The 26,750-nt window shown below is 39.1% G+C and overlaps 1 long non-coding RNA gene across 1 annotated transcript in view; it reads left to right on the forward strand.

Moving 5' to 3' along the window:
- Positions 1-1,927: 1,927 nt before the first annotated feature.
- Positions 1,928-26,750, forward strand: part of LOC309689929 — a 28,041-nt gene continuing 3,218 nt past the window's right edge. Inside the window, exons 1-4 of the long non-coding RNA XR_014271559.1 lie at positions 1,928-2,253; positions 2,331-2,587; positions 2,772-2,808; positions 6,492-6,553. This is a non-coding gene — a long non-coding RNA (uncharacterized lncRNA). The remainder of the gene's footprint in view (positions 2,254-2,330; positions 2,588-2,771; positions 2,809-6,491; positions 6,554-26,750) is intronic.

Consider the following 26,750-nt stretch of genomic DNA (forward strand, 5'->3'; position numbering starts at 1 on the left):
TTTCTTCCCATAGTGGACCCTGGTACCGGGTTTTCCCCAGGTAAGTAACGCACCTGGCCATCCATGTGTTGTAAAAGAAGACCAGTGATGGCTATAAGCTCGTTGATTTTCTCATTGCCTCAAATATGTGGTGATGGCTTGTTGGATAGCAGAAGCTTCTCCGGGGTAGTCACCTCATCTGCTTAATAATTTGCATAAAAACCGACTCATAAGAAATGTTAAGAAGCTCCAGTGACTCCTCTAATTTGCTCTTTGGTCTTTACTCAGGCTCGCTTTACATCACTGAGGTAGGGCACACAATTCTGTGGTGAGTAACCACAGTACTAAATCGTGTCCACAGTTTTTCTGACTCAACTAATCATCATTTAAATTCAGATTGCTGTGTAAAAAGTGTCTGACCTCAAGTCTTCTGAGAACAGCCATTACATTTAATAATTTTACATCCCTACAGTGCTCCAAAATGGCCGACTTAGCTTAGGGGATAACTCAAAAACCATCTTAAATGTCCACACAATTATTTCTTGCCTTTGTAATCAAATATCCTAGAGCTGTTTATGTGTCCTAAGTACTGTTGGTGCTATACTTAAGGGGTTATGTACACTCATCTAACATATTTTGTTTATCTTTCTGTAACTCTGGGGACCAGTTTTTCTAAAAGAAATGTCTTCAAAGGATATTCTCATGTCTTATACCAGTATATAATACTATAATACTAATACCCACCCACCCTAATAATTACACTTAATTGCTCATTCTTGTTCTACAGATTGGAACACCCCTGCCTTTCAAGTTCCCGTGTTCTCCAACAGCATATGATCATCTTCCTTACAACCCTCCCTTACTCAGAGGTAGCTATATTTAACAGCCCTATAACCATAAGTCATGATCTAACAGGGAGTCTGATACAGAAATTTAAATCCAGATGTACAACATCTGAACATAACTCAAAGGATATAAAAAAAAAAAAAGCCATCCAACATATCGCTAAAATCAAGTTAAACCAACTTACTAGTGTGGGCAGATGTTTAAAGATAGCAGACCCAGTCCTTATTCCATTCACCCTTTTCTAACCTTTCCAAACTCCTCCTTTGGGCTCTGACAGGTGAATATCTCCACTCACCCACTCATGGACTCACGCAGTTGACATTAAAGCTTGAGATTGTTGAGCAACTCTCCTTTCAAACACGAAATGCTTGAACTGTAACTGAATCTCAAGCCATTTATGAATTAGGTGAACATGTTTTCAGGGGTAAAGGTTACCAAAAGGGACACAGGTGAAACATACTCTTTACAATGAATGCAATGAATGAGAACATTTGTAGGTTAATAGACTCTAAATAAAAAAAGGAATAGGGGTCTAAAAAAATCAGGCCAAGTCTAAAGTGCCTTAAATTATAAGTGTCTTAAAATACATGTAGTTTTAAACTTGGTTTCCTTGGTATGTACCTGAATTTGATCCTAGAAAACCTATATGTAGACATAAATTATATAACGAATATTTAGCAATAGTAACACTCCTTTGTGTGATGCTACATGAAGGCTCCAGATTGATCTACTAAGTATGTAATAGTATACTTTCAATGTGATCACCTATAAATGTAATTTTCCCTGGATCAGACCACAGATAGACTGAACTTCAGTGCTAAAACACAGCAGAATAAAAGAGATTAACCTTCTTGTGTAACGCAACACAAGTGACCTGTATGCAGAATGGGGTGGCAGTATTATTGGTGGCAATAAGTAGGTGTCTTTGGCAGGAGTGTTGTTAAGCAAGTGCCAAGTTGGCTGGCTGCGCAGCCCCTGAACGACGGGGACCTATGTTGTGGTGGAAGGGTCTCGTTGGCTTCGAACCCCAAATATAATCTGAGCACTCTATTTATCCTCGCTGGCAACCTGAAACAACGCAGAGCATGTATTATCATTTCTATTATTAGCAGTCTGTACAGTTATTTATAAATGGATGCAGATGATCAAAGCTGATTGGCTTCCCAGTGACTCTGTCAGGGTCCCTGTGCCTACCCGGTCGGCTCAGTATGGCTACATATGTTTTTATTTTCTTTTTTGTTCCTGCTCTCTCCCTTCCCCTCTTTTCCTCCTCCCTCTGCCTGGGCGGAGCTCACCTGTGGGCTCCTGCCCTTGGCCCACGCACCTGGTCGCGATCACGCACCTGTGGCTCATCACGAGAGTGTTCCAGCTCCTTTATAAGATGGCAGCTCTGCGTTTCTCGTTGCTGGATCGTTGCCGACCCTCAGTGTAATCCCAGCTCAGTTACCTCTATTGTGTTTTTTCAGCGATTTGCCTTTATAATCCCTTCGTGTCTCTGTGTACAGATTCCCTGGACCAACCCCTGTGTTACCTGAGTGATTGGAGTATGAAGAGGCGCGTGAGGGGTGGACGGAATGAGTGTGTGACTTTCGGCGTCTTTCCCATTCGTGTGTGGACCCCCGGAGCCCGGCTTTCCCCTCACCTTTGTAAATAGATCACCTGGTGTATTGTAATAAAGACTCTTGTGCTTTCAAGACCTAGAGCCTGCACGTGAGTCCGTTCAGTCCCGTTGTGACAGACTCCTGTTTCACTGTGTTTAAGTGTAAGTGAACCAGCACCCCAGGCCAAACTCAGAAGACCATTTTATTGGTATCATACTATAATATTATGGTAATGTAAGCACTCTGTTTAGCAAAGCAATGTGTGAAGATGAAATAAAATGGTTTATCACACTAACTTGTTTTTAGCAGATATGTACTACTGAATCATTTGTGTATTTCTCACAGAACAAGCCGGTACACTCAGACTGCTTATCAACACCTGGTAAGATTAAAACTATCTGCTATTTTATCTACCCTTCATTTATACAGGGCGGGTTGGCAGAACATCCATGTTTATTAATAGCAGATCCCTGGTAGTGAAATAATAAAACAAGAATAGACAGTATTAAGAATCCCTGAATTTTTTTTTTTTTACATCAACATATATATATGTGTGGTTTAGAAAGATATTGAGATGGTTCTGGGAATACCGAGTTTTTCTAAGTAAATTGAAGAAATGGACTGAAGGAGTTTTCCTTTAAAAGCAAAAGAAATCATTAAAAGACCCACTAGACTGCCTGAAATTTGCTTTCTCATGAAGCTCATAAGCAAGGCAATGCCAGCAAGTAAGTTTGTAATGCTGACATTTACATGGTCGTAGTATCTAAAATAAGAGCTACATAAAGTTTAGAGAGCCGTGCAAAATATGTGGGCACTTTGGGTGCTTGGATTCTTATCCATTAATGATTTATTCACTGTAACGACAACCACAAACAGAAAGGGGGCTTAAAAAATCTTTAAAAAACTGGGTGAAAGTATAACAAGAAGAGCTAATGAAGGCCAGTCACATTTTACTGGTATTAAAATAAGATGTTAAATGAGAAACAGGAGCTTGGAACAACATTTTAGGAACAACTTCTGGTGGGAAGTCAGACACACGATGTACGTGACTTGACCAGTTATGTAAATTTAACCAGTTCTGCCGGTTAAATTTACATAACTGGTCAAGTCACGTACATCATGTCAAGCTGACACCAAGATTCTGTCAGAGTTTTTCGGTCTACACCAACACTAACTGTTTACATGATCAAGCAGCTGCAACGAATTACCAGGAACCAAATCTATATCATCAAATGTTCAAAAGCGATTTCCTAAAAGTGTTTATGATCAGGAGCTTCTGATAATGGCATGTAGCGAAGTAGATTTTAGATGCTGGCAGGCTAAGGGGAAAGAATGTTGGTTCCTAGAAACACCCAGTTTATTCAGCTGAAGAATGAAAGATTTCAAATGACAGATTTCTGAAGCTAAACATCTTAATGTTACCTTTGCCTTTTTTTTTAACACACGTATTTTTCTGAATATGTTTTCAAGTAGATAAAATTGGTCCCAGAGTTGTTTTTATATTGTTTTAGAAAGAGTGGCAAGTATTTGTGGAACATATCAGAGAATATATATGTATTCTCATTGCCCATGTTTTATTAAGTCTTTAGTTTTTAACTTTTCATGCAAATATCTAATTAACTAGTCCCATGTCAGCAGCTCAGTACACTTAAGCATGTAGACATGGTCAAGACAACCAGCTGAAGTTCAAACCGAGCATCAGAATTGATTAATTAATTCTTGAGAATGTTTTCAGTATTTTGTTGAAACTGTACCATGACGAATTTTTCCAGTTCTGAAGGCAAAACGAGGTCAAACCCTGAACAAGCAAAGTATGCATATGCAATAAAGTTGTGTGTGTATGTGTTTGTGTGTGCAGAGTAATATGGTGGATGCTCATGTGATAATTGAAACCCTGAAGTCATCGTATGTACAAATAATCACTGTAAGCACAATAGGTAAATTTTATCTAAAAGATACAGTAGACTGTGGTTTTAGTCGCCTCTAGACTTTCTGTGAATTTCACCAAGACCATAATCTGCCTTTCTTTTGAGTGTTCTGAGTAGTTAACCAAACCAGGAAAAAGTTTGCTCATGCTCAAACTGCAACGATCAGATACGGCACTGCATAAATGCTCGTATAAAAACATTTCCCCTTTATGTTAAATATGACAAACGTGTCAAAAGATGTGTCAAAATTCACATCAGCAGCTCTGTAGATATAACACCTCACTAAGCTAAACTAAATGCTAAAACAAAGTGTGAAAAAACTAAACTAGAAAACTAAGTGAAAGGACAAATCTGAGGAAACACAGTTTATTAGGACTGAGGTATGTAAATCACAGTGAATCAAGTTGTCGATATTTTCATATCTGTACTAAATATTCTAAATCTTACCTCTGGCAAATACCACCAATACAATATGTAGTAAAGCATGAAACTACCACTGAAACTAATGAAAAATAGACTTGAGATTAAACTATTTTAAAACCAAACTGAAAAAAATACATCAAAAACTGCACTGATTTTAACTTTATTATACTGATTTGTGAGTGTGTGTGTGCAGACAGCTGCAGACACGAGGGAAGTGTTGTTTTTATTATACTTTTTCGTAGTCTGATAAATGGATGCGTGTGAGCTGATGTACATTAATACAGAATCTGTAGGTAAGGGCTTTCTGGTTTGTGTTTGTACTTCCTGTATATTGACCAATTATAGTCTTTGTTTGATCCTTGTAAGGGTGTACTTAGCTTTTCACAGCTCTGCATAGAATCGTGTGAAAAACACCCTTACTGCTTCAATGAGAACTGAGAGCATTAGTAACAAAAAATCAAATGCACTTGTTTAATTGAGCATCGGCATGAGTAAGTTTGAGCACCTCTAGATGAAGTTTTGGGAATTTGTTGGTCTGGAGAACTCAAGTGTGTGTTGACACAATTTCTCAAGGTCATACTATGCAGTGCTCAGAAAACTGCAAAACAAAAATCAAGAGCTATATCCTAGACTCTTCAGGCCTCAGTTACCATGTTAAATTTAAAATGTTCTTTAACAAGTGTGGCTTGTTGGGGGGAGTTGCTGAAAAGATGATGACAGCATGGCTTAGGTTTGCAAAGTTGCAAATGAGCAAATCACAAGACTTCTGGAACAATGTCTTTTCTCAACGCCATGTTTGGAGGAAACCACACACAGCATATCAGGGCAAATACCTCGTACCAAATGTCACACTCAGTTCCACGTGACCTGGACACCTTGCAATCAAAGTCAACCACAAACTCCTCTGTATGCCAAAGTATGCTGAAGTCAAATGTGAGGCTAACTGCCCAACAGCTAACGTTTTGCTGAAATCGGGTCATGCAGCAGGACAAAGATCTTAAGCAACAACAGAATGACTGAAAAAGGAAAGGCTCAAGCTGTTCCAATGGTCAGCCAAAGTCTGAAACTCAACCACATCAAAATGCTGTGGAAACCTCAATGAACTCAAGTAACATCACCAAAGTGGAGTGGACTAACACTCCTTCACAATGGTGTGACTGATAAGTCATATAAAAAACAATTACTTTATGTTATAGCTGACACTGAATTGGGAGTGTACTTAGTTTACCACAGGTTTGTACAGGGTCGTGGGAAAACTGGATGCTTGAGGTTTTGACTGAAGATGATCAGACATCATCTGACGACAGTGTAGCTTTTGCTTCAAAGTTAATAGGTATAGGGTCATAGCTTCATTAAATTAAAATTCAGGTTCCATGATGACCCCAGGCAGAAACTCTTTAGGATCACCAAAGCTACTGCAGTTCATCACATCCAGCGGTTTTTGAGAAATGTCTCTTTAGCTGCATTTTTGATAGTTGTGATGTAATTACGCTCTCGAAAAATCTTTCTGTTGCAAAAACCACTTATAGAAAAGTTCAATACAACCTCCCACAGTCACTGATAGCATTTAGCCTTCAGGTTTTTGCTTTTACATCTGTCCAAGTCATTCATTTTCATCATTTCATAGACATTTTCTATGCTGCTTACAGCATCCGTCTTTTTACTTTTACACAGTTAAATCAATATCTCTAATCTCTCAAACCTGTTGTCATAGGAAACTGGCAGCAGGTGGATGCTGCTGCTGCTGCTGCTGCCTCTGATGATGTCAATGACGCGGTGAGATTTGTTTTTTTCTATTCCGTTTTGAATGCTCAGCAGGACGATAAGCTAATGTGGCAACCATTTTCTCTCTTTTGTGAGATCTTGAACTGGATTATAATAAACTGCCTTCCTTTCATAAATGTCACACCATGGAAAACATGACAGTGTGTGGCTTCGTGTATCTGTTGTGAGATAATGTCAAACTTTGATCTCAAACACAGTGAAGTGGTTAGGCCTTTTTTTTTTGACACTCAGCATGGAAAATGTGACTGATCGAGGTGCGGTATTCACTGGCCCAGATGAAAGACCCAAACCACTTCCTGTCTTCAGCAAGGTGCAGACTCAGAGACACATTTAGCGCTAAACAGGAAGATCTCAACCTTATGTAACCTTGGAAGACACTTCTCACACATGCATTCATTTAGCAAAGACACGAGAGAGAAGTGTTTAAATTACAAATTAGCCCATTTACTAATTGCTGTTTTTTAGTCTTTAACATGCAAAACGCTGGCCTCTCCCTCTAGTATTTCATCCCATCTGGCTATTAACTTTATTCCTCTTTTAATGCTGAGCATTTAATAAATGGAAAATTTTTGCTACTGATGGTTTCTAACAGGGAATGGCACAGATGGGCTTACTGCAGACTCAACAGCTTGAAAAGCAACATGTCCAGCAATGGCAAGCAGGGACACTGCCAAAGATTCAACAGCCTGTCAACCTATATGCTTCTTCACTTTGTGCATATTTATCAGCTTCTCTTCCATTAGGCTGCAACGCAAACAACACGCAGCCTCAAACATATCTTACCTCTTTAAGCTTAATGGGCCAATTATGACTCTCACCGTCACTGGAAATCGTTTTCATTAGCTTCATTAGACAGTTTAATTGAATGAGCAAGATGCTAACCAAGCACCGACGCCGGCTTTCCAAAATCACTCTCTGCTCATCGTTAAGGCTGTGTGACTATCATTGCACGAACTGTCTGAGCTTCGAGGGTCCAACAAAAACAAAAAACAAAAAGAAAGAAAGAAAGAAAAAGAAAACTGTCAGCCCAGGCTGTCGATGCATTATGGCGCCTCCCTCGGAAATACTGTCACGCCGTGACTGCCTTTGTTTACTTTTGGATTTTGCTGGATGGAAATTCGGTTTCCTGTCTAAACTTTTGTACAAACTGACAGTATGTGACAAACAGGAGTTTCACAATTCAGCGTGTATTTTAGTTTAGCAACCTCACGCACTGAGAAAATCCTAAAATACTTGTGTGTGATAAGATCAGTGATACAACAGGGTAGCCAACACTGGTAAACACATTTTAGAGCTGAGGTGAACTGTTAGTCGTCACTTGGCCAGCATAAAATCAGATTTCACCCACCAGTTTGAAGCTGATAGGACGTCCGATGATGACATGACAGAAATTAACACATGAACTGAGTGACATTTAAAACAATTTGAGTGCCTGTTATTTAACTCGACAAATACATTCGGGTTTAATGTTTGAACTTTAAAAGAATACATCTTCTAGCCTAAATGACTCCTGCTGCTTTAAGAAGTCAAACTTAAACCAGACACTTTGGCTTGATTCAGTCAAACTGAAATGTCAGGGTTTTTCTCATTTCCCACTGTAATTGAGTTTTGACAGGCTCTTTCACTGTTTCACATCAACTACTGCTTCTTTGCCTCTTCTGTAAGATGTTTCGCTCCAACTGCAAATCGGTGCCAACAGTTTAACTAATGTCTTCTTTGAATTTATTGTTAGAAGCTCGTCTGGAGAGGTAATCTAAATGCAGGACACAGGAATCCTCGCAAAAAAAGAGGGAGTACATGACTGTAACTAACTAAGTAATTAACACTAGCACTGTGCATGAAGCTAGAGAGAGGACGGTGGGTGGAGAAAAGCAGAGACACAAAGGGGCGCAATAAACCCAGCAGAAAACAGGGACCATGATATTGATGCTTAGCTCACTCATTTTTAAATACTTATACTTGCACTCATGAATCAAAATTTTCACTCATGAACTTAAACATCTGAGAAAATAACTCAAAATGTCTGGCAAATCTTTTTTGCCAGACACTGTGTTTTGCCAGACAAAACTGTAAAACGTTTTGGGGCTTTCTCCACCCATAAGTAAAGATCTGAGGTAATTATCTGAAAAATTAATCCTACTTACTCACATTACTGAGAAAATAACTTGAAGTAGTTGTTTGCACTTAACGTGCTGGAGACTTGCAGCTATCTGGTTATTAAGTCTGACATCACTAGCCGTGTCTGGGCCTAAACTCCGCTGCAGGTCCATATATCAAACGATCACTATGGCATTACTGAGAGTTGAAAAACTGTCTAAAGTCTTTCATCTTTAATAAAATGATCAGCGTTCTGCTCTACCAGGTGTAACAATTGAGTTTAACATCCAGGCATCCATGAAAACGGAATTTATGACATTTAACGGAGTTAGAAGTTAGCAGGAAGTTAGCTCGCTAGCTTCTATCTAAATACAATATAGCATGTCCTGACTGCGGGGTTTTGGAAACAAATTAAAACGTACAGCTCTGTTATCACTTCCAACATAAATGAAGACAGAAAACTAAACAGCAGTGACGTTTGTAGGGTTACTGAAGTTTGGTTAGCTGGTATATAATGATGTGCTACGCGACCGCTAGCGACACAGCTATGTTAGCATAATATAAACAAGCTAACTTTTTTTTCCACTCGATAAAAGTTAACGTGAGTGTTCTCGGTGGTCAGGAACAAATGTAATCGCATGGCAGGATGCTGTAAAAGGACCAAACTTCAGCCAGGAGAACAACTGAGATAATCCATCCTCAATACGAGGTTAGTCATTCATATACTGCTGCATGGGCTGGGCTGTAGTTACATCCTAAGGTTTTAAAAACTGAGCTTAAATAAATGATTAGCGATAATAAAAGCCGAGGGAGGTCAACAGTGATCACTGACTGTTTTAGGAGCTTTTTGAGATTAAATAGAAGAAAATACATAACATTAAACATGTTAACAACACAAAAGCCATATTAAACGCAGACTACTTTAGGCCCGGAAGTAGGATTCGTCGCGTCATCACTTAACAACCAGATAGACTAAATATAAATACTGAGAAACTGGAAACAGGGGACATTTGCTTTCAAAATAAAGGTAGGTCAGAATTTCAGGTTATTGTATAAAATTTTGACTTACTAACTCAAACTTCTGAAAAAAGAAATGACTAAAAATTCAGAAAGATTACATTAAATTTCAATTTACCTCTGCAAATCGAGGGGAAAAAAATCCTAGTCGGTGGCAGAAACAAGCTTCCGCACATTTGAGTGTTTGCAGACAAGTTTTTGTCTTCTGAAACCCTCTTTCAGCATTTGTGCCATTTCAAATATATCCACTGCGTGCTATTTTCATCAGAACTCCTAACTCGTGGCTCAAGAGTTAGGAGTTCGCCTTGTAATCGGAAGGTTGCCGGTTCGAGCCCCGGCTTGGACAGTCTTGGTCGTTGTGTCCTTGGGCAAGACACTTCACCCGTTGCCTACTGGTGGTGGTCAGAGGGCCCGGTGGCGCCAGTGTCCGGCAGCCTCGCCTCTGTCAGTGCGCCCCAGGGTGGCTGTGGCTACAATGTAGCTTGCCATCACCTGTGTGTGAATGGGTGGATGACTGGATATGTAAAGCGCTTTGGGGTCCTTAGGGACTAGAAAAGCGCTATATAAATACAGGCCATTTACCATTTTATTAAAATGTATTCAACTTTAATTAAAAAGAAACACTTAAATGAGATATTATCCCAGAGTGATGTGTTGGTTTAGTTAACAATGACAGAAATTAAACACATTAAATCCCCAAAATAACCAAGCTCACTGTGTCAGCGTGTTTAAATTATAATTAGAAATACATTTATAACACATTTCATAAGTCATCTTGTGATGCCCACCTCTGAGGGGAGTTCCAGCTGAAGGCTGAGAAGTACTGAATTAGCCGATGACTGCATGCAGTGAAAATAAAATAATAAATTTCTCCTGAAAGTGTTGCCTGAGTGAGGAGGGCCGTCACTGTGACGGATTACCAGAAGAGGTATAGTTTACACCGAACAATAACAGCTCCATCACCAAACTCATAACAGCCCTATTTTCTCTGAGTTGGGCTAGTCTGCTCAGTATTATTCATTCAAGCTGGCATGTCCCTCCGCCTGAGGAAGGGTGACTCATCCTCATGGTCACTTAGCAACTACCAAATATTGTTTAGTTAACAATCAGAAAAATTTAAACATTTGCTCTCACTTGCTCGCATACACACTCATGCTTATAATCTGTATTTTCAAGGAGGGAACCTCACTGTCTCCGATACACTGTAGTTCTTTATGTGTAATATAAAGTATTGGTCATGCTTTCTCAATAATAGCAAATACTGTCATTCTGCCTGCAGTGGGATCCCAATTTAATTGTGACCTTAACCCAGGATGGAAGCGTATCATACACATGGATGGATTTACACGGCTGGGGGTTTTGCATAATGTTCCCTGATATTTATACCCATCACCCTCAGTGAGCGTGTGTTTAATAAACGTCCGTGTCCTCTCAAAGGTTATAAACCAAACTTCTCAGTCTTGACCTTCAAGTGGAGAAACTTATCGGATGCACTCGCTGCCCTCGACCAAAAGGATAAGACAATATAAATAACAATGACTCTCTGCGCCCGCTGCTCATCGTGTCTAAATAGCAACTGTTTCCAGGACAGGGGAGGTCACCTGCTGCATGGCTCTGTGGGAGCCAGGCCCTTTTAGCTCTTAAGAGGAGGTTGAGCTTTAGCCTCTCTTTGCAGCTGCCCCCCCAGCTCTAGACGATTACTGCAACAAACAGAAAGTGATATTCTGTGAGTTTCTAGTATTAATTTCTTTGTCTCTCCAGGCTCACTTATACATACAGCTCATGTTAACTGCCCATCTTGCCTCTTTTATTCTACACAAGCTGTTGCAGCTGTCAGAAATGTAAAATGCTCCACTTCCTGTGTGACTGAGGGTGATTTTGCTGGGAAAAACTTGCCAGATACCAGGTGTATAGAATAGCATATGCAAAACCTTTCCTGAGTAGGCTAATGAATATTAAATGTTCAGTGAGAAGTAAACAAGCGCTGAACTTTGTTTTTGTATTTTCCTCAGGACATTGTTAATTCTCTTGGATGTTTGAGCTTCACTATGCAGAATGATGCACTGACAGTTAAAGCGAGGAAGCTTTCATAAACATGCCACGGATCGTTTTTTATTCACCAATTACGTTCATACAGAGCGCAGCGAAATGATGTCACCGCTGATTTTGTGCTGTTTAAGGTAGTTAGCCAAAAACAAATGGAAGTTTGCATTTTAACTCGATTTTAGATTTAAATCAAAACTGTTATATGTACAGTAGGGATCAGAAGTTAGATCCACTCATCGTGGGCATGTCATGGTAATTTGGGGCTTTTATGATTTCTTTGAACTGTTCTTTTTGCAGTGTGGATTTGTTGTTCAGCATATCTAATCGCTTTAAAAAGGAGAAGTGGGTGCACAAGTGTGTATTTATTTTGGATTTTCTCTAATGCCCACAGGGTCAAAGACATACATACAGGATCAAATATATGATATTTGGTTAAATGTCCCTTAGATAGTTGCACCTCAACCAGATGCTTTTAGTAGCTATCGACAAGCATTTAAATTGAATTGAATTGTTGCCAAAGACCTGGCTTTTAAGCTTAGCCCACAAATTTTCATGTAGGGTTGAGGTCAACCATTTTGGAAGTTTAATGGCCCATTTGGGGTGGCTGTAGCTCAGAAAGTCATCTACTAATTGGAAGGTTGGTGATTCGATTCCTGGCTGTTCCAGTCTGCATGACAGTGTATCCTTGGGCAAACCCAAGTTGCTCTCTGATGCATCACTATCAGATAGAAAGCACTTAGCTAGAAAAAGCATAGAAAAAAGTGCTGGTGTGAGTAGATAAATGAAACATGTTGGCTTGAGTGGTAAAGCGCTATATAAGAACCAATCCCTTACCATTTTTAAAGAACTGCAGATTCCAGGATCATCAATTTAATCAAGTGTACACATTAGTGGCGGTGTATTGTTATTTGTATGGTTATTTCTGACCTTGTGTGGATTAGAGGAAATCCAAAATAAATTCAGACCTCTGCACCCAATTGGTTTTTAAAGTCATGAACTTCAACAGCAAACAAAAAATCGGATCTACTGAGAAATATATATCATGGCATGAAACTTGACATGACACATCATCTTGTGTCTGAAGACGTTTCGTTATGAGTGTGACTCTATGTGTTGTTTTCAGGTTAAGGAGAGAATTTTAAATCAATCAGATGCCTTCTAGTATTCTTGGTAAGATAAGAATCAAATCATCTAAAAGGCCTAAAATTTAAAAACAGCACAGTTCTTTATGTGTTAGAGGTATGACACTGAAAAACTATTTTGAAGGCAAAAAGCTTCTCAGAGCTTATCTAAAATTTGAGTTTAAGGCAAACACCTACGGGCAAATTCAAAACAATCCTAGTTCACAGAAAAATTACACAAGTGTGAAGTACAAACCCGTAGAATAGATACTCGTGTACTCATGAATTCTGGATTTCCAATGAATTTGGGGGATCTTCTAACCAGGTAAATGACTTTCTTGTGAGACTAACACTTAAAAAAAAATAAAAGAGGATTATTGCGTTTTCAGTCATAATGTGACCGTCAGACTCTTGGTAAATATAAGAAAGGTTACATACACTGTGTCCCAAAGCGCTCCTGTAGGAAAGAATTGGGATGCGTTATCCTCCAGCCAGGTAGGAAAATTTATTTGCATGTGGTGAAGTTTCCTCTTTTATCAGCTCGATACATGACACTGACATCATCACAAATGCTTTGCATACACTGAACCAGTACAGCAAGTAGTTCCACTAGTAAAGATTCTGGTGTCAGGTATCTTCTGTTATGAAAACATGCAGTGACCTGGGCGTTACTGACTTTTAAAGAGTGAAAGATGGGAAAAAACTCACGCACTGGCTAAGTTGCTGAAAATAATGCATGTAATTTGTTAATTTGTCTTTGTTTTTGTGTTAGCCTTGTTAGCCAAAGACCCTTTTAAAGAAGTTATTCTGGGTTTCCTGACCACATCTGATCAATGGATGACTTTTACCTTTGAGCATGATATCTCCACTAAAAGCTATCTTTAAAGATGGGTTTCCCCACATGATCCCATGACCATGCTTACATCATGTGATGGCTACTGAGTAAACTCAGTCCACTGATAAAGAAGCTGTCTGTGTCTGGTTATTGGACTTTGAGCTTTGGTGACTCTTTCTTGTTTTAGTTCCTTTACCACAGAGGAGGTACTTTCAGTGACACATGTGTCTGCCTGTGTCACTATCAATAAGATTACAAAGAACCTGTGTGACAGAATTTCATGAAACTTGGTGGAGAGGTAAAAACTGAACCAAGGATGAATCTTGTACATTTTGTTGCAGATAAATATTTTTCGAATTATGAGACACAGCATTGGCCTTCTTGGTATACACTCTCTGAGCTGGTTGTCTAAAATGACCATTCCTCGTCATTTCCAATTAAGCATTACAATAATATGTGACTCAAGTGTTTTTTTTAACAAGGCCATTTCTGTATGTTCTTCCCAAGAATGCTCTCTGCCATGGTCGCACTCCCATCATAAAAAAACAAGCTTGGTTTATCCTGCCTATCTTGGTCCTTGACACTTAAGATATTCTTCATCCCAAGAATTTAAATTCCTGTTTAAATAATGTTGAAAATTGTTAGGCTAGCGCTCAGCTGTTGCTATGTAGTCTGTGTGAAATATACATACTAGGAGCTTTCTTAGGCACAGCTTGGTATTATGGTACTGGAAACATTTCTCAGAGATTTTGGTCCATATCGACACCAACAACCCCAACAGCCGCAGTCAAAGTCACTTAAACCACCTTTCTTCCCAATTCTGATGCTCGGTTTGAATTTCAACTGGTCATATTGACAATTTTTACATGTTTCAATGAATTGAGTTGCTGCCATGTGATTGGCTGATTACTGATTTGATTTTAACATTTTTCTGTCTATCAGCATATGTAGGATTAGTCAAAAACTAAGCCAAACTTCATATAACTTGGTAGCAAAGAGGAACATCGTTAAAGGAGAATATTGTGAAATGGTCTATTTGTCTTGGTATGAATACCCTTCTAGTCCACCACATGTGGGATTTAAGGCAATGAACTCAAACATTTACCGTAACTTATTTACTGTTCCTTTTGTGAAATATCAAATTGTAATAATGACTTTATTCTGCAACCTGCAGCCTCCTTCGGTAAGCACTTTTAAAAGATCATGTACTCGATTTTTAAAAAATATCCTCCTGGGAGCACATCAGAAGCCGCTGCTATCTTTGTTCTTGTGTTTTCTCTGCCTTTATCCGAGTCTCCTTGGGAAACTAATGATGTCCTTTCTTGCTCTCCCTTTGTTCACAGTCTGACAAAGTGGAAGCCTACAATGCAGGAAAGCTGATGAGTATGCAAATGACTGGAGACAGAGAGACAAAGGGAGAGAAATGAAAGCAGAGAGGCAGTAGTGGAGAGTGATATGTGTCATTTGGTGATGTCATGCATCCGAGCGTCCAGGGTGACAGCGGCGGTGGTAACAGCCTGAGTCAGAGGATGACATCAACGCTACAAGCTGTCAGACAGGTTGTGAAAGGGCTTAGTCTCACGCTCCCATTGTCCCTTGGTTAATGCTTTTATTCAGGCTGCCACCGGCCTTACCATTTGTTAATCTGACCTAACACACACTTAAACACAGGACAAAGACACACAAACAGCAAATTTAAAGGCCAGCGTAGAGAAAGGCTAGCGGTGAAATGTCAGCCTATAACACACCATCAGAGCTTTTTGAATACAAAAGAAGGAGCACACAGTTTTGAGTGAGGTCAGGCAATGAAAATTTACTAGCAGACAGATTCAGTGGAGTTTACAAAGCTTGAATTGATTGCCTTACCGTGAACAAACATAAAGGCAGAATTTTACTTTTACTTTTTCTTACTATTGAACACAGTGAAAGACCACAACTAACATTAAACTGGCCATTTTAAAGCATGTCTTATTTATATCTCTGTGTCACAGAGCTCCAAATGAATCAGAAACACTATTAGACTGGGTTAGTTGTTCCTTCATTATCACAGACATAGGCAGTTTATCTGCAGCCTACATGTGGTACACTCTCTTTGTGTTCTGAGAATGTGTTTAACTAGAACACAGAGTATTTACTCCCATTTGAGGAGAACTTGTGAGTTCTGCGAACAGCTTTTTAAATTAGTTTTCAGGAGGAACAAATGGACTGTGGGGCTGTGCGCCACAATCTTGATGTGTTAACAGATGGACAAACCTGTTGTTTGTTTTGCTCTTGTTCTGCTATTCTTGGAATTTGCTGACAAGAAATATACAAAACAGCACCAAGATATCCATTAAGACAAAAGGACATGGGTAAGAATTAAAAAAAAAAAAAAAAGATCTGACATACTAAACGTTTTATTGAAGATGCAAAATAAGAAATATCTTTCCTCACTCTGTACTCAGACTTCAGCTTTGTGTTGTAATGATATTTTTAAAGGGATCATATTATGCTAAATATTTTCAGCCCAACATCTACTCTTATAAAAGTGGATGCTCAAACCGAATAGTTTTTAAATAATTGGGTCAGTGTGTGTACAAGCAATCCCTGTGAGACGAAAGCTCTGGCTATAGTTTACTGCTGTAAACACTCAGATTCAGACAAGGTTGTTACACTTCAGTAAGAGAAGTTATCTTTAACATGACCATCACAGGTACAGTGCACAGTAGGCCACCATTTGATGTTCATCAAAAAATAAAACCAAGAAACAAATGTAAACCTCATGATCGTACAAGATGAAAAGGAGTTTGTTCTAGTAATATTTGAGGAAAAAAATACTACTGGAAGTGGTATTAGAGTGTTAATATTAATGTATGTGTAAAAAATCTCTTTGCAAGTCATTAAGCTGGGAAGAAACAAACGTAAACATCATGATGGTACAAGTCAAATTCTATCTCTGGGTTGTAAAATAAATAAAAAAAGCCAATAGCTGGTCATTTTCACCCCTGCAGTCGTGTTAAATATTGTGAAAATGGGCGTCTGTCTTGTCCTGCTGATCATGTCACTGCAACCACAATCTGCACAGCAATGACCGTGGGTGGAGACATGCTATTGAGACACCACTTCCTTCCTGTCCCTTGTTAAGTAAGCTAAAAGAGCACATAATCTATAAATTGAAAGTAGCTCATTGGTATTGACAGATAACCAGTCAGCAATCGTTTTTATGTAGAAAATGACTCATACACAGCAAACACCCACCAAAGACAGTCAAAAATGTGGTGGGTGAGTTCCATTTTAGGATTATGGATGTTCCTAATTTGCTAGTCTTTTAAACAACAGAGAGAAAAAATTAGACTTGTCTAAAAGAGAGAAAACCTGAAGAAAATTGTCGAAACATATATTTGGTTCATAGTTTAGGACAAATATAAAACCATATATCACATTTATTGTTAATCAAACCATGTTTTAGATGTTGCTGAAATGCGTAGCAGTTTGCGCCATGCATGAAATTGCAAACACCCACAGTGCCAGATCAGTTTGGGTAACCTTAGCAGTGGGAGTCACAGTTGCCTTGGTTTCTTGGTTATATTCCAGTTTATTGTGATAAAACTGACATACAACTGTTCTTTTGTTTACTTTTTTTTTTTTAAAGAGAGAGAGAGACATCAAAGTACTGCAGAATATCGCAATAGAGAAAAGGTCCTTATATATATATTTTGTTCTAGAGCTTGCATCGCGCAATAACAGCTTCCCACTGCACCATTTAAAGCACACCAGCCATATTTATTTCATAGACTACAGTTTGTTCATGTACATATGTCTTTTTCACACAATAAGGTTATTTGTGGAGTTCCACAGGGTTCTGTCCTGGGACCATTTCTGTTTACATTCTACATGTTTCCTTCAGGCAGTATTATTAGAAACCATAGCATAGATTTTCATTTCTATACAGGTGACACCCAGCTTTATATATCCACAAAGTCAGATGACACACACCAATTGGCCAATTAGAAACATAGCGTCTAACCCGATATCTACTCTGGATGGGATTACCACTTCAACTAGGGGTGGGCGATATAAACGATATACGATATAAACTATATAAATTTGGCCAACGATAAAGATTTTGACTGCAGCCCATGTCCAAATTCATGGACTCCATCCTCCTGAGGACCCGGCCTTTGCGGTCTATGTGGGCCGGGTCCTCAGAAGGTCGGGTAGGCCGGAAAGTAAACGGCTGGGGAAATTGGACGGTCCTCCCTTCTGATTAGCGTCACCGCCGTCTCGGTGGAGTTTAATAAACTCTGCCGTCTGCTCCTTGCTATCTAAAATATAACAGGACACTGGCGTAAATTGTCGACCGTCTCACACTTCTGTTTCAGTTTTCTGTTTGACGTTTAGTCAGCTGTGTAAAAACCAAGGAGGAACCCACCCAGGGTTAATAAAGTTTAATTTTATCTAATCTAATCTAATAACTTTAATCTCAGCCAAACCGATTTACTCACGAACAAACAAAACACTGAAAAAAGCCCAACAATAACATTTTTAGGTTGTCTAAGTGACTTATATATTACGTTTAACCCGAGTAGCGAAAGTCCGTGGTGATCTGAAAATGACGTGCCGGGAGTTGTGCCGTTCTCGGCGGCTTCAGTGACCCTCAAGCTCCCGGCTAGCTATCGAGCTGGTGGGTAGCAGACGTCTCCGAAAACGTCGAAGCACGTTTGCAAATATGTGATATCTTGATAAACCGAGCAGATATTTGATGTTTACATAGCTACTTTCTCGCCTAAAATATGTTAAAAGTTTATTTTGTGACCCAGAAAGATTAGTATGAGTAATTTTAAAACTTAGTAGCGGCCGCCATTGTTGGAAACTGGAGTTTGGCTGGGCCACGCTATGAATTCTGGGATATGGTGGGCCACGAAGGACACACCCGATCCATTCTTCAAATTCGGGGAAAAGGAGGACGCATTTGTCGGCTGCATTCGGAGGAGTCTACGAATTTGGACAGCCTTCGGCGCGTCGCTGTGACATAATTGGTCTACAAATGCGGCCTCAGGAGGATGCAGCCCATGAATTTGGACACGACCAACAAGTATCGCTCTACCGCGATAGCGCATGTTGATGATGTCATCAAGCTGCGCCTGTTTTGGTCGAAAGCATCGCAGCGGTTACAACCGTTATCATCTGCAAATTATGCAGGGCGACAGTCATAGCAAAGAGATAAAGCACTTTTGAAATATGGGGAAAGCCAAAAACTGCGCTTCCTCCACTTCTGTAACATTGATTCATTAATGTTGAGTTCTCTCGCAGCTGTTCTATTCCCATGTTGTTGCAGTATATTAATAACTAACCTTGTATTGTGGATGAATAATCTTAGTTGTTCTCCTGACTGAAGTTTGGCCCGTGTATAGCATCCTGCTATGCGGCTGCATTTGTCCCTGACCACCAGAACCCCCCACGTTAACTTTTATCGAGTGGAAAAAAGTTGGCGTTCATCCTCCAGCTTCACTGTGCTAATGTTATGCTAACATAGCTGTGTCGCTAGCAATCACGTAGCACAACATTATATACCAGGTAGGCCCACTTCAGTAACCCTGCAAACGCCACTGCTGTTTAGTCTTCTGTCTTCATTTATATTGGAAGTGATAGCAGAGCTGTACGTTTTAATTCGTTTCAAAAATCTCTCAGTCAGAACATGGTATGTCATGTTTAGGTGGAAACTAGCGAGCTAACTTCCTGTTAACTTCTAACTCCGTTAAATTGAATAAATTCTGTTTTCATGGACGCCTGGATGTTAAACTTAATTGTTACACCTGGTAAAGCAGCAACGCTGATCATTTTATTAAAGATGAAAGAATTTCGACCGTTTTTAACTCTCAGTGTTTGTTTGACTTTGGGACCTGAAGATAACGGAGTTTTGGACCCAGATTACTCCATGAAGCTCCTCATTACGGCAGCCATAATGGTCTGACAATCCATCAAGCAGTACGGCTTACCAAAGTTGTACTAAAACATTTTTTAACAGATTTCTGCACGCCCAAATCGGTTCGAGGTCAGTAAGCACAACCAGAATTCATACATAAGGCACACTCTTGATTTTTGAGAAAATTAAAGGATTTTAACCCTTGTGTGGTGTTCGTATTTTTGTTACTCAGCCAGTGTTCATGGGTCTGGTGGACCCGCTAGAGTTTTGGCTTTCCAAATTAACACTATCAAACAATTTTATGTTAAATTACTCAACAGATGTTTACTTCATCCCAATTACAAGACATATGAACAGCAAACATGGTTAATTTTTTCCCTTTACCTTTGTTAGATCACATTTACAAATTAATGTGCTTCTCGTTTTTCTTTTATATAAAATGTTATAAATAAATCAGTTATAATCAAGTGGAGTGAGTGGAAAGACACAACACATTTACACGTGAAAAAATAATTAATTGTTTAATTTTTCTTTTGAAAAAAACTGAACACGGGTCTCACAGACCTGAACACCATACAAGGGTTAAGTGTGCCTTATAGTGTGGAAAGTATGTTATGCAGAAGAAAATAATATATCGCGATATATATCGTTACAGCACGTGCTTCAAGTTATATCGCGATATGGATTTTAGGCCATATCGCCCAGCACTAACTTCAACACTGTGAGAAATCTTTCATGGTCATTTATGACTGGGACATGTGCTTCAATGTGCATTTTAAACAAATATGTAAGACCGCATTCTTAAACTCTAAAATCAGAAAAATGCTGTGTCAGAACAATGCTGAAAAACTAGTATGGACTAGTATTCCTGGTGGTGGACTAGCAAAGGCAGCAACGCTAAAAGTTTAGTTGACTTGTTGCAGCCATCTGTACTCTGGATTTTTCAAGCCTCACTGTCAACACTTGGTTCATCTACATTTCTTTCTTTTTTTTTATTTGGAGCTAGAAGAGACTGTATTGAGGTTGATTAGTAAGCTGCATCCATACACATGGAAAATTGTTATGGAAAATTTCATGCTCCAAAACTGCAAAAGCCAAACAGGTTAATCACAGTACAGTCCGTATGACGGTGGAAGTTAACATTACAGACCAAATCTATAAACATGTTATAAACAATTTCAGTGTCAGAGTCTATAGCTTGGTTTTGAAGACAGTCGCAATAGGTCATTAGAGGAACTGCACTGAACTCCATTTTTCAGACCTGGAGTTTTCCTACTTTGTCCCCACTGACTTACTAAAAATAACGTCACCAGCATTTTAGTATTATTTCTGTTCAAGAGCAGGATATGATGACATGTTGTCCACACAAATTATGTAATTTATGGTTCAAATTAGAAAGCCCTGAACAGCTTTAATGGATGTATTTCCACAGTTTTCATATATTTGCTTATAGTTGGGGGGTTTTTTTGGGGGTTTTTTTCTTACTAATGCATTTAATAACTCGTCACCGCAATAAATATCTAAATGACAAATTTTAACTGATGTCACTGTTGCATAATCTGGAAAAAAATCAACCACATTATCTCCATTAACAACCATCCAGATGTGTGTGTGGGGGGCAACGGAAGTGTTGTTTCAAACAATGATGAGTAAAGGAGGAAATGCAAAGAGACAGACAGGCCACACGCTCTGTCTCCCACATTCATTCGAAACGCAGCAGGCTTTGTTGTATTTCCAACCACACAAAGACCATCTATGCAGTCTGGGTACACTAACAAACAAGGCTTCTTTGGGTCAGGTTGAGCTTGTTGTTTGTTCATTGCTCATTGTACTTACACAGAATTATAGATGAATGGGGGCAACGTGAGTCAGTGGGCACATATACACCTACATGAGTCATTGTGGCATACGCAGCTGACAGGTTAGTTTCTGGAAAATTATTTCAAAGGACTATTCAGCCTACCTTGAGTTTACACCTGTAGAGTTTCGGGGGAATGCACTGTGTGGGAAGCGTGCCTCAGCTGCAAGCTGCAGGCTTGATAAATTTGTGTTTGGCTGTGTTGGTGGATGATATCACCTTGATGACATCACCACTGAAGTAATATAAATATTCATTATGTTTTCTTATACTTGAGAAAAAAAGAAACATAATGGGTGGTAAAAATCGAAGATTACATGTTTACTGAAATCCAGAGTCATTATCCTTTTCAGTTTAGCCACAACACTCATCAGAAGGACAAGAAAGGGGCATAAATTAAAAGATTGTCATTTAAAGACTCACAAAAGATGCCCACATATGGAAAAGATCTTATTTGATCTTCCAGATGCTTTACTCACAGATTCTTCCATTTGAGACCTCTCAAATAAAAAAAATTGAAGCTAAACTTTGAAACAGCAGTTAAAAGGTTCAAACAGTGTGCTACAAGTACATGGAGCGACCTGATGCAGGACTGAATTTATGTCTCTCAAGCAAGAAAGTATGATTTGGAGTATACTAGACGTTTCTAAAATTAAATGGGTCACAAATTCATTTGGTTACAATAACAGTAATACCATAAAAATCAAGAAAGGAAAACATGAAACAAAAAAAAAAACATAGGCACAGGTTTTATAATGTCAACGCATGAACAATACCAGGATCTTAAAACTGTGGCTGCTAAATGAATATTATTCATTTTAATGTGTGTTTCTCCTACTGTGATGGGTTCATATGCTGCTGCCAGAATGCTGTATTATAAGGTAAGGTTTTGTCTCTTCATAATAAGTAATACTATTTGGAGTATTCAGAGAAAACACAGTTACATGAAGTAATCTGTGGCTCTGGAAAGACCTTATAGGTTGTTACAGCATATGTGGGACTGCATTTTTAGGCACAGCACCAGCAGACCTGCTGTAGGCTGAAACTTAACTTACTCACAGCAAACACTCGATAGGGTTTGATCACAAACCCATCAGGTAGAACGCAACATATTTAGTTATGATGTGAAAACCTACAATCTACAGGTAGAACAATCTGTATGGTGTTATTTAAGTCTGGCACTTGATGTCATCCGTTGGAATGTATATCAACCAGAAAAACTGATTATTTAATCTAAACCAGGGGCCTCAATTATTATCAGCATTTTTGATATGGCCTGCCATAGCAAAGCAAAGTAAGAAAGGTTAATTCAAGGACCCACTCTGACACATTTCCTTAAGTTATGATGGTAGACTTTGAACTGGGAAAAACGAAGGCGAAATTGGTGAATTTTTTCTAAAGACATCTTCAGCTGTTTCTCATCAGCTTTGCCGATTGATGGTGGATTAAATTCAAAGGTTTTCAGACTATATTTTTATTCCTTAAGAAGAAAGGGCATGATTGGGAGGTTTTTTTTTTTTTTTGTAGGTCATCGTGTAATAGGTTTTCTAGTTCATTCTACTTGAGATCAAATTGAGTTGTATATGGCCCATAAACTAAAACAGGTTTGACACACTGGTTTAGATTTATAGCAGATTCATAGTTGTGTGTGGTTTGTTAAAATATTCCCTTCTTTCTAGATGCAATAAAGATATATTGTCACAGCTGTCTTCCATGGCTTAATAATTGATGCCCGCCTGGAATTCAGTTGTGCTCTCTTTTTCACATTTCTGATCACTCAGGAGTTTTTTTCCCCACCCGTTTGTGCTCCAGTTGGCCAGCCTCTGCAGAGCTTGAAGGAAAGTCACAACATTTGGACTACCACTTATCACACTGAGGCACACAAGAAATTAAACCTTCATAGCCTCAGGTGAATGCTCTGCTGGTCAAGGCACTTTGCATTTTGGAGTCATTACATTGCTGTTCTGCTCAGATGGGAAAACAGCAGTTGTCCACATAACTCTATACACACACAAAATTTCAGAAATAAGCTCAATTTATCCCATTTGAGCAATTGTTCGCTGAGATCAGACATTAATATATGTATAGGAATAAGCTGTTTATTCCAAGGCCAAGATTTTATTCCCAGCTGGATAAGTAGAGCAATCTTAGAAGTCAAGAGGATCAGTTTGTGTTCACCAGCCTGATCTTTTCTCACAGTCTGTGCACAGCAGAGAAAGCTCTTGGTCTTGGCACATACACAGAGCTGAGCGCCTTCTCCCCAGAAATCAGCTCACAGTTTTTATTCTCCTAATACATTATTGAAAGCTATTTTTGCAGCTGCACTCAGAGAACAAAGGTATTGCAGTTGTCACTTTCAACTTCACAGACAGAACAGGGAGGATATTTTGGGAATCTTTTTTTTTTTTGCCCTTTTTCTCTCCACAAGTTCCACAAGACTTGCCTCCCCTCAAGCAATTTTTGTCTAAATATCTGAATGTATGGCGAGTGTGTCGAAACACTCTTGTTATCATGCTGTTCAAATGGGCCATCTTAAGTCTGGAATACACCGGCTATTCTGCTACAGAGCAGTTCATCATGAGAGGATTTAAAGTCAGCACAGCACTGACTCTGTAGCAGCCCATATGGAAAAGAAATAGTAAAATCTTATATGTGATTACTCATGAAAGTGGCCACTTTCTCATTACTTTCATACATTGTTTTAGTAAGTATCCAAAACATACACGTTTCATTATATAATTTTTCAAGGGATCTTATATCTGTTTTCACTCTTATATGCTTTTCATACAAGTTTCACACAAGACAGATACAAACTTTATAAGATTTATATATATCTTTTCCATATGGGAGAGTAGCATAGATTGCATGCATGGGTACAAAGGCTGCTGAGATAAAGATAAAAGTATTGTGCAACCAGTTGCTGGTGGTTGCTCATGTGAAATTGGTCACAAGAATCTATACACCACTACACAGCGCTGGTATCCTCATTGCGATTGCTTTGGCCAATAGCAGGATCCCACGGTCACCAGTAGTTTGCATGCATGAGGCCAACTTGTTTCCAAAAACGGCGGTAGTGAAGCGATGGTGAAGCTTAGAAAAGTGCAACGCAAACCGGAAATGAAAATCGTTAGATGCAAAGTAAAAGTTCCCTCAGCTGTATGGCACAGCTTTTCAACAGGTTAGAGAATACAACTTTTTGCAAGTGACTGCAGGGTACCAGCAAGTTGTAGACCAGTCTCTAGACCTGTGTGACCGAGGTCTTACTAAGGTGCATCCAAAGACCCTACAGGTGCATCACACAGACACCTGTTAATTAGTGCTAAGCATCACTAACCAAAATTGGAGCACAGACTTTGTGAATGGGGGTGTCAGTACAATTAACCAAACAACAGGTCGTACAATCAAATTATCTGTGGCAAAGCCTCACAAACAGCTAGGACTGTATCCACCTCTTTCTGCAAGAGTCACTCAGCACACACGTCTAATAATCATAAACTGAAACATTAATGTGGAAAAAAGCTACAGAAATAAAACTATGTTTTGTACCACCAGCATCGACATTACAGAAAGGTCACTGTGCCTCCTCAGCTGAATTCGTGTGACATCATTTTACTTCTAGTTGTAACAGTAAGCCATTCAGTTTTTGCAGTAACGACCATGATCATATGAATTATTCACTTAAGAATAGCTTTACTGTATCAACAGCGATCGTGGTAGCATGACTGATTTTGGAATGGATGAGTGCAAGTCAGTCTTTGGGAATTACCTATCATGTGTTACTTTGGAACTAAAAGAAGGGCATTCATCAGCTTGTGATGCTAGCTTTAAAGCATGAGCTCACTTGAAAATTGCAAAACAAATGTAAATGTGTTGGGAGATATTCTGTGCTCACAGTCAGTGATCCTAACTGTCCGAGTATGTGGTGAGTTCATTAATCCTTTTCTGTACCCTGACGAAGTGTTGCTCCTCTTTTGTATACTACGCAGTCTCAAACAGATATTTCTGTACTTTCGTAACTGTTGCCCCATTTCTTTATAAGTGTAATATGCATGTATGACTGTTACCAGATTTATCATGTGGTTTAAAGTAGGTAAGTAGGTTGTTCATGCTCAAATTGCTCATGTACCCTATAGAGGTGGGTCAGTGTTTAGGTTTTAATTATAGACTATGGGACTGCTTTAAAAGTATATTTAATGAGTTATTTTTACTGTAGATTTTAGTTTATATCCTCTGTTTTGTTTCTGAACAATTCTGAACATTTCTGGTGCAAAGTTGAGTATTTAACCATGGTGCTTTACAGGCCATTTGAGGATCTGTAGTCCCCGAGGTCATTCTTTTACTTTCCATTTTCTCTTCCTTCGCTGTCACCCTTAAATAAAGGCGTAAAACGCACAAACATAATCTTTAAATCTTTTTATTCATGAGCTGATTTGTATTCCCCTTTAATTTCTTAGTTTGATCTTCTGTCGTATTTTGAACCACAGCGTTTACTTCGTTTTATCTCCTTCCTGCTTGTAGCACGCAGCACTGGTGAACACATCAGTATGTTAAGTCCAAATTGCATGGCCGAATTATCGAGCTTTCTCCCTCCATCTCCCTCTTTTGCTCCACTTCCAAGCCCTTTCCATACTTGAAATGTTTTGCAGGGTTACTGAGATGTTACACTGTCACTGTGCAAGTCTGGATTTTAAGTTACAAATCCTCAGAGCCCTGAAGACCAACCAAGCGAGACTCTGAGTCACCCAATGCAGTGTGTGCGTATGTGCAATTGTGTGTGTAGCTTTTGTAGAGCAGGGAGCGAGGCTGTACGAGATGGGAAAACTCAATGTCAGCCACACACAGCAAAGAACCATCCAAGGCCTTTAGATGTCAAGCACAAAATTAAAACATCTCTCTGAGCGCCGTTTGTGTGTATTTGTCCCAGAAGCAAATAGATTCAGCCTGCAACCTGCGTGGATGATTAATTACGCAAACAGTTATTATGCTTGTCAGTTCACAGTGGGGTTAGGCCAAAGACGTCATTAAATTTCTCTCAGGGCTAAACGAGGTTTTAATGGGTCTGTTAGAGTCATCAGAAGAACCTATGGAGACAGGATTTTTTTTAATTTTATTTTACCTGATAGATTTTACAGTACCATTTGTCGCAGCAGCCTTGGAGTGCACTCCCAGATGAACATACATCATTGCTTCATGTAGGCTGAGAACTGGTGGAGCTGGTAGAACTGGTGGAGCTGCTCAGCGGCCAGTAGCTCTATACTTACTTCCTCCTCCTACCATTATTCTTCAAATGTGATTTCATTTACATCAAC

This window comes from Aulonocara stuartgranti, assembly GCF_965226115.1.
Source record: "Aulonocara stuartgranti genome assembly, chromosome: 15".
Classification (NCBI taxonomy): Eukaryota; Metazoa; Chordata; class Actinopteri; order Cichliformes; family Cichlidae; genus Aulonocara; species Aulonocara stuartgranti.